The sequence below is a fragment of the Panthera uncia genome (assembly GCF_023721935.1).
Source record: "Panthera uncia isolate 11264 chromosome C1 unlocalized genomic scaffold, Puncia_PCG_1.0 HiC_scaffold_3, whole genome shotgun sequence".
In the NCBI taxonomy this organism is placed as follows: Eukaryota; Metazoa; Chordata; class Mammalia; order Carnivora; family Felidae; genus Panthera; species Panthera uncia.
The window spans coordinates 74,296,745-74,306,928 of record NW_026057584.1 but is presented as its reverse complement, the minus strand read 5'-3'; positions in this window follow the sequence as shown (position 1 = coordinate 74,306,928).

Below are 10,184 nucleotides of genomic sequence, written 5' to 3'. Positions count from 1 at the left end.
TTAACTGACTGAGCCACCCAGGCACCTATGTCCAAAAACTTTTTAAAAAGTGAATGTATGTTATATGCACACACAAGACTAAATGAGAACTAAAAAGATCATATATATAGTCAATCATTAAATTTAAAAGATCTTGTATATACATATATATATATATGATTATATATGTGTGGGTGTGCATGCATGTGTACATATTCAACATGTCTAGATCAACGTGCATGAAAATTATGAAACAGTGTCATCACAAAGTTACCTGTTTTTCTCTCCAAAATAGTTCATGTTCCTCTTTAAACTGGGGCTCAAAATATGTCCACTTTTTTTTTTAATTTTGAAGTTAATATATTTCCAAACCCCCATTAATCAGATTGGGAGAGACACAATAGCACAGTGAGTTAAGAAAGCAAATTCTAGAGCCGACTTCTGCCCCTTACTAGAGATGGGACCTCGGGCAAGTCACTTAATTTCTCAGTGTTTCAGTCTCTCTTCCCTAAGTGAAGAATATTCCCTACCTCTAGCTTTGGGTGTTATGAGGATACCATGAGTTAATATAAGTAAAGTGCTTAGAAGAGTAAACTGCTATACAAACATGAGCTAAGATTAGTATTCTCCCTCCAGATGTTCCCAAAGATTCCCAGGGTGGTTTGCTCAGTCCAATTCAACCAGATTGTTATTATCTATGGAAAGCCTGGTCAGTCAGCCCATTTTCTCAGCTTTGCCGCCGTCACTGTCACACAGTATCACCAACAAACACAGGCAGTCTGGGCAATGGAAGAATAATGCATTGATTCGACGAATACGTGTTGAGTGCCTTCTATGAGCCAAGTATACTCCTAAGCACTGAGAATACAATAGTGAACAAAGCCAAGCCCCTGCTCTGGTGCAGTTTATATGTATTTTCTTGACCTCGCTTATGTTCAAACGGCCACTGGTTAGCAGTCTAAAACCGAGGTCACCAAGTAAGTTGGTTTGTCCTACACTAGTCTTAATTTTGAGGGCTGTTATAGTAGGAAGGTAAACAGTTTTCTGACAGTTCTTCCCCAAAAAGAATACCTTAAATTACTGAAAATGCCTCATGTTACAAAACCAAGAAAAGACTATTACAGTCATGAGTGTATATTTGTATATGTGTATATGAGAAAATGTAGGGTCAGCGATATGTGTTAAGTGAAATTGTACCTGCAAGCCACAAAATGAAAGAGATTTTTATTGAACTTGTGTTTTATTTGGATTTAAACTTAAATCTTCTAATGCCAAATTTCCACTCACAAAAAAACACCTTGAGAAACAAAAACACTTCAGTGCATCCAGGTGTCAATGGTAAATTTTAATCAAAGTAAATATTTTGTAATTGACACTAAAATCTTAAACCTAAACGCAAATGTATACTTGCATAGGGTTTCCCCCAGGAAATGGAAACATATTGTATTCTTTGTCCATGACAGCTATCCTTGAAAAACTGATTCTACATGCCAGTGATATAATTTCACAGAATTCAAGCAACAATGCTGATCAGCAAACCTACCAGTAAAATTCTAGCCTGGCCAAGTTGTTTTATAATTCCATCACCATGGAAAAAGAAAGAATACAGAATATCAGTGCATAGCTATCCCTAATCAAATTTGCATTCCTTGGAAAGAAAAGATTCAGCTTTAGGGGAGAAAATCCCAAGCAATGGAAAAGGGGTGTCTACCCATTGGCTAAAGTGAAAATTCCTTATGAGCACAACCAGACTGAGATTACTCACATACTCATAGAATCTTGCAGTGCTTTCCTAAGTGAGATTACATTTTCCATTTGAAAAAAAGGAGAAACACAAAACTGCATTCATCTGGAAAAGAGTATGCTGTGATTCGGTACATCCCATTGCTTCCAATGGGAGTTACTTCAATATACATTTGTTTATTCCACACATCTCAAAGCAAACCTTTTTCATAATCTATAATGTTAGAAATTATGTTCTTATGGTTATAAACATTAGCAACTGAAACTTTAACTCATGCAAGATTTACTGTTTTTGAACTCCACATTTACATGGCCATATAATATATATTTATTTTTTCAACATATAAACGTATCACACAGTAGACATATTATATACGGCAGCATGTAAACACACACATGAGCCTTATCCTCCTGTAATTTAAAGTATTATAGGGGGGAAAGTAAATACACAAATAAGTATCTAATTATAAATTCTGATGAATGTTTTGAAAATAATGAAGAGAAAGGAGACCCACTCCAAACTGTGTGGTTCAGGGAAAGTTTCTAGAAAGAAGAGTGAAAACAAAACACAAAAGATAAGAAACTTTTGAGTGAACTGAGGGACAAAAGCATGTGTGAAGGCTTTGCTAGGAAATTATTTCACTAACTTATGGAACTAAAAGAACCATAGTTGAAGCTGGGTGAGAAATAGAATAATACCAGGAGAAAATGGAGAGAGAGTCGAAGCCATTGGATGCAGGTCCCTGAGGCCAAATTGTTTTTTTTTTTTAATTTTTTTTTTTTAATGTTTATTTATTTTTGAGACAGAGAGAGACAGAGCATGAACAGGGGAGGAGCACAGAGAGAGGGAGACACAGAATCTGAAACAGGCTCCAGGCTCTGAGCTGTCAGCACAGAGCCCGATGCGGGGCTCGAATTCACGGACCGTGAGATCATGACCTGAGCCGAAGTCGGACGCTTAACTGACCAAGCCACCCAGACGCCCCGAGGCCAAATTGTTTTAATTAGAGGAATGACATTTTCAGATTTACGACATGAAACAATCACATCAGAGAGAGTTCTGAGGAGGGCAAGGGGTAGAAGAAGGGAGACCAATGGAAACGATGTCAGTAATGCACAAAAATGCTACGAAAGTCTGGTTTTTTTCTTCTGACAACTTTAGACATCTGTCCTGGATGGGTGTCTATACAATTGGTAGAAACAAAACTAATTTTCTTTGAAGAACTTATCGTGAATTGTTGTCAACAATAAACCAAAACCATTGTCTACCCATACTTCAAGCATTCCATGGGTTTATATGAGTTGTCATGGGATCCTAACTGACCTCTATAACATTTCCATACGGGTGACATATCTCATGTGAACGAATGTTGGGAATCTTGGTTAACAGACATGTGCTCAGTTCCAAAAGGAAACCACTCTTCATCTCCACCTAATTTTTGTTTTGTAGGAAAGGGGGTTCAGTGTTGATAAATTTCTAGTTTTCCAAAATAAGCTAGAAATCTGGATTTTGATGTGAAATCTTCCAATGTTTTATGTTACCTCAATTAAAAACATATATATTTGTATTAACTTCCAGATCTTGTCAGCAATTGAAGCTTTGACCATTATAAGGCTTATGTGGTGAAGTGAATAAAGATGATTCTATACATTTAAGAAAAGAATTTGGTTAAGCAACGAGATATTCTACAAAGGACATTTCTAAAACTAAACTAGTCTAAGGAATCCTCAACATTAATAGTTTTCCCCAAATCCAAAAAATATGCTTTTTCTAAAAATGAAATCTATAAAAAATTTTGACAAGTAATTTCTCAAAAAATTTCTCAAATTTTCAATTTCTCAAAAAATTCTCATTGCCCTCAATCCCTTAAAATAGGGATAAAATAATTTAGGATACTCAGGTAATCATTCATTCATTCAACAAATACAAGGGTCAAGCATTGTATTTGGCACTGTCCCAAGTAGGATACAAAATAAAATTCTTGCTCTCGTGAAGCTTGCGGTCACTGGACGGGGAAGTTAAGTCAGTAGGTAAGTCAACACATTGCAGTGTGTTGAATGCTTTAAAATGGGAGAGTACAGTGTGATAGAGAAATATATAGAAGGAGCACATAACCCACACTTGGATCTGGGAGATGGGGGGATGGGCTAGAGAATGTTCCTTATAGAAGTGCCTTATGGCAGAAGGATAAGTAAGCATTGTCTAGGTAGCATCTTCACTGGAAATAAACCAGAATTTACAGCAGCAAGCAACGGTCATTCGGTAATCCCCACCGCCCTGAAGATACTCAGCCTTAGTAAACTATCATCCATCTTTTACCTCACCTCTTGAGAACCCAGATTCCCCCCATAGGGCCTCCCATAACTACTGTGACCAGTTCTAAGCTATTATGTAATTTCTGTCTTCAAAATGTCCTAGGGAATTCTCTCCTTAGTGCTTCCAGGCAACACTTGACTTCAGAAGAAAGAAGTGGCACAAATAAACTGAAAAGCTGCTGACTTCTATCAGAGAGAATGATGTCAGAAAAGTCAAGGCGCTATGGGACCACGGTTAGATAGACAATGGTGGAGAGGAGAATGGGGATGCTCACTGCAGAACTTCCTGGTGAGGCAGGGAAACAAAGAATGTCTAGCTAGATTCTGGGAGAGACAGCCCAGGAATGCAGTAAGTGGATAAATGAAGGGTGAATCTAGATAGAGCTATGACATACAGTTGATATATACACAGTGATTTCAATATCTACCAGGATGTATCCATTAAGAATCTTTTTATTTATAAAACCCAATTTAAACTGGCTTACGCAAAGATTATTTATTGGTTCATATAACTGAAAGGTCCAAGGAGTATGTTGGGCTTCAGACACAGCAAGAGTTCAGAAGTTCAAATGATGTCATTGTAACCGGGTTTTTCTCTTTTCCCTCCGTTCTAGTTTGCTGGATTCCATCGCTAAGCACAACGTGTTGACTTCTGACAGCATCAGGCTTACCCTTGTGGTAGCCAGATTTGCTTTTCAGTTTTATGCCTTTGTTTTAGTACTTTATCCTGCGTTCTCATCGGACTTTTTTTTTTCCTTCAATTTCTGTATTGTGGTAAGATACACAGCATTTAAAACCTACCATTGTGACCATTTTTTGAATGTCCAGTTCGGCGCTACTAAATACATTAACAACGTTGTGCCGCTGTTAACACCATCCGTCTCCAGAACTCTTCATCTTGGAAAATTGAAACTCTATACCCAGTGAACATTAGCCTCCCAGCTCCTCCTTTCCCTCAGCCCCCAACAATCACCATTCCACTTTCTATCTCCATGATTTTAAATACTCTGAGTACCTCATAATTGGAATCATACAGTATTTGTCTTTTTGTGACTGGCTTTTTTCACTTAGCATAATGTCGTCAGTGCTCATTCATGTTGTAGCATACATCAGAATTTCATTCCTTTTAAGGCTACACAATACTGCATTGTATGCAGTATATGCATTGTATATGCACTGCATATGCCTCATTTTGCTTATCCATTCATCCATCAATGGATCCTTGGGCTGCTTCCAGATTTTACTTCCTGTAAATAATGATGCTATGAACATAAGTAAACAATTATCTTTTCAGGATAATTGAAGCCTTGCTTTCAGTTCTCCTGGATTTATACCCAAAAGTGGAAATGCCGAATCAGATGGTGATTCTATTTTGTTGTTGTTGTTGTTTGAGGAAATGCGCTACTGTTTTCCATAGCAGCTGCACCATTTCACAATTTTACATTACCACCAAGAGTGTACAAGTATTCTAATTCTTCCACCTTCTCACCAATACATTTTCTGTTTGTTTGCTTGTTTTGTTTTTGATAAAAGCCATCCTAAAGGACATTAGTTGGTATTTCATTGTTGTTTTGATATGTACTTCCTAATGATTAGTGATGTTGAACGTCTTTTCATGTGCTTGGCCATTTGTATATCTTCCTTGTGAAATGTCTTTTGAAGTCCTTTGCCCATTTTTGAAGCAGGTTGTTTCTTTGTTGTTGTTGTTGTTAAGCCTTAGGAGTTCTCTATATATCCTCAATATTAATCCTTTATCAGAATGTGATTTGCAAAGATTTTCTCCCATTCTGCAGGTTGGTTGCCTTTTTAGTCTGTTTATAGCACCTTTTAATGCATCTTATAAAACTTACATGAAGTCTAATTTGTTTATTTTTGTCATCTGTTGTCTGTGCTCTTGGTGTCACAAGATGTTTAATTTTTATTTTAAAAAGGCAAGAGAGGGACGCCTGGGTGGCTCAGTCGATTAAGCATTCAACTCTTGATATCGGCTCAGGTCATGATCTTGCGATTCATGAGATGATTCCCTGTGTCAGGCTCTCCACTGACAGCACAGGGCCTGCTTGGGATTCTCTCTCTCTCTTCCAGGATTTTCAAGAATGTTTTTCCTTGTCTCCCTGGCTCTGATTAGGTGTCATGCACATACCTAAAACAATCCTTGTGACTGGATCCACACTTAGAATGCATACAAAAATAAGAAGCATTAGAAGGAGGACAATATTTGGGGAAATATCCTTACTCTGAAAATTTCTGGAATGGTAATGCACAGTGCAACCCACAAAATTTCACAAGTGATACAAAATCAGGGACTCAGTATTCTTTTGTACAAGCCCTGTAAACATTTGAGCAAAAAGACATCCCAACAATTAAACTTTTCTCTGCAGTTACAACCTGAAAAATACTCACTCTGCTACATTTTGCTCCACAGGTCAGTAGGAATCAAGATATCCTAAAAACATCCTAAAAAATAATAATAATAATAAAACACAAACACTTAAAATAAGCTATACTGAATACTCTTCTATACTACTCTTTTACCTCAAGAATGATGTTGTAAAACCTGAATAGTTTCAAAGACCAATTAAAGCACAAATCAAAGTGAAAGAGATATATCTAGCCTGTTCCGTCTGCTATAACAGAATGCCACAGATTAGGTGGCTTCTATATAATATATATTTATTTTTCACAGTTCTAGAGGGTAGAAAGTCTAAGAGCAAGGTGCTGGCAAGTTTGGTGTGTGAAGAGACCCGCTTTCTGGCTCAGAGATGGCCATTTTCTCCCTGTCCCCTCCCATGGCAGAAGAGGGGAAGGAGTTCTCTGGTGTTTCCTTTCTAAGGGCATTAATTCCATTCACAAGGAGTCCACATTTATGACCTAATCACCTTCCAAAGGCTCCACCTGCAACACCATCACATTGGAGTGGATTTCAACATATGAATTTGGGGGGCATACAAACATTCACTCTATAGTAAAATCAAAGTAAAATAATTATACTGTTTTTTTTGTTTGGGTAACTGGTAACTCAAAGAATGCACTAGTGAAACATATTAGCTCATTAAAAGTATAAAGGTATAAAGTAAATATAGATTTAATAGGTAGAAACCTTAGGATTTGTTGAAAAATAGTGTGTATAGCATAAAAAAGGAAAAGTTAGGAACAACTTTGAGAGGTTAGTTGATAATAATGACTTTTGCATTAGTCAGAACTAATAGGGCAAGGGATATCCATTGAAAATCAAGCCCATTAAATTTAGAGCAAACTAAAAAGAAATTGTGTAGTAACCTCAGTAAATAATAAATATGAAGCACTCATTAGAAACTCAACAAGTGGTAAACCTGAAAATTTAAATGAATCTGAAAATATTTTCTTTAATTATGAATTACAGAACCATTAAGTGAAACTGGCATGAATAGAATTTTAAGGATTTCATAGGTGGTAATTATACGCTCTCTTAATTTCATGTCCACCAATGTCTTAGTCATTATTTCACAAGGCAGCATATTCCATTATAGAACAACTTTTATGATTAGAAAGTCCTTCTTTCATTTGAACTAAAGCTACTAGTTACTTCCATCCTACCTTAGAATCACTCAGGAAAAAAAAATTAAAGATTTATACTCAGAATTAAAACCATTGATCCCTGTGTGATCCAACTAATGCAGACTAGAACAGAAATATGGCCTCCTTTGCTCAGGACACATATCTGCTATTAATGCCCCAAAATAAAAATTCATGATCTTTATTGACAACTTACTGTTACTGAATTCTGTGCTGGATATTGATTGTTTTATCGCCAGCATTCATTTTCACTTCCTTGTATGTTCTCCCCTATACTGTTGAATAATCTCCCTTCCACCCCTCACCCCCTCTCCTCCAGATATCCAGCCCCTAATCCCTGGAACCTGTGAGTGTTACCTTCTATGACAACAGGGACCTTGCAGATGTTATTAAATGAAGAATGCTGAGATGGGGAGATTATCCTGGATTATCGAGGTTGACCCTAAGTATAATCGTGCATGTCCTTATAAGAAGCAGGCAGAGGGAGATTTGGAACACAAAGAGAAGTCAGTGTGACGACAGGAAACAGGAAGAGGAAAACAGATGGTGTGATGCAGGGCCATGAACCCAGGAATAGGAATACTGTCCAGAAGCTGGAAAAGTCAAGGAAATGGATTTGTCCCTAGACTCTCTAGAAGGAATGTGGCCCTGCCAACACATTGATTTCTGCCCAGCAAAACCCCTGTCAGACTTCTGGTCTCCAGAACTATGAGAGAATGATACCTGTGGTTTTAAATCACCAAGTGTTTGATAGTTTGTTACAGCAACCACAGGAAACTAAAACACCCTCTCTTGTGAGGGGGCAAGTGCATGAAATTTAGAACACGGAAGAGAATACAAGTCATTATTATTCTCCTATAGGCACAGAGAATTTGGCAATGGCTCCCAGGACATCTGTATCTCCCCCTTTCATGCTGAAGGCAACCAGGTTCATTGGCTGTCAGCATCTGCAATTCCCACAAATTTCTGATTTCCGGAAACCTAGCAGAAGCTTTCTATGGCTTCCACCACCTCCTCAGCTCTGCCAAATGGTTTTAAGCTCCTGAATTTAAACCCTTCCTAAAAATATAAAATAAAATAAAATAAAATAAAATAAAATAAAATAAAATAACATAATAAAATAAAATAAAACTCTTCCTGTTTGAAACACCTAAAATGCTGTTTTCCTGACAAAACCCCAACTACTAACATCCAAGCTCTGAATGTCCTGCAGCTTAATATTTTGCTTCCAAAAATTTTACAAGGTTCTCATTTCTATAATTAACAACCATGGGAAGAGTTAAATATTTTCCAAAGCAATATAAATAAATATGTATAAAGAGAAAAGTAAAACATTTAATATTTACTTATTCCCTCATTCATTCAACAAATATTTATTGAGCACCAATTCTGTTGGAGATGCCATTACAATACTAGAAACGCAACATGAACAAGCTGGACATTGCCTACCAACAAAGCTGATAGTAAGAGGAGAAAAAGACAAATATATAAGCAATTGAATAGAGAATCATGTTCTATGACAAGGGAAGTACAAGGTGCTACAGAAGAACACAAACTTAGCAGGATCAAGGAATGCTGCTTGGACGAAGTTACATCTAAGCCAAGATCAAAAGCATAATGGGCATTACTAAGGAGTTTTGTAATTGGAAGAAATAATCCTTTTCTCCCCAAATCGCCTCACCTGCTACTTGGCCTCCTCCAACATCTACGAATTCCCACAGTACTCAGGCTATCTCCAACTTCTTTCCAAACAGACACCTCGAATGTAGAAAATGGGTCCCACATTGCTTTTTGTTCCTGCTGCTGCTATAGTTGCTATTGCAGTTACTTGAAATATATTATTGGCCAGCATAGGATTTTCAAAATTTCTGAAACCAAATGTCTTTATTCAGAATTCTGCAATTTACTACAGTCCTATTGTTTGGATTGAGTACTTCACACACTTATTTCACCTGCCAGGTCTCTCAGAGCATGAGCATGCTCCTACTTAAACAAAGCTCGGAGTGTGGGGGGCACCTGAGTGGCTCAGTCAGTTAAGCATCTGACGTCAGCTCAGGTCGTGATCTCAGGGTTAGTGGATTCGAGCCCCATGTCATCTGACTTCAGCTCAGGTCGTGATCTCAGGGTTAGTGGATTCGAGCCCCATGTCGGGCTCTGTACTGACAGCTCAGAGCCTGGATTCTGTGTCTCCCTCTCTCTCTGCCCCTCCCCCACTCAGACTCTGTCTCTCAAAAATGACTAAATGTAAAAAAAAAAGAGTTATGTAGACTTAAGTCAGTCAAACTTGGGTTTAGAGCTCAGTTCAGCACTTACTACATTTGTAATCTTGGACAAAGTACTTAAATTACCTAGTCTTTTATTATTATTATTATTATTAATCTGTAAAGTGAATATAATGATATCTAATCTTGCACAGAAATAATACCTATGAAATGCCCAGCTCAATAGCCAACATTCTCTTCCTTCCTTCCTTCCTTCCTTCCTTCCTTCCTTCCTTCGTCCTTTTTTCTTTCTTTTTTTTAATATAGGGCAGCATGTAATCATATTGCAATAATTATGTACTAGCATCTTAGATATAAATTAAAACATTT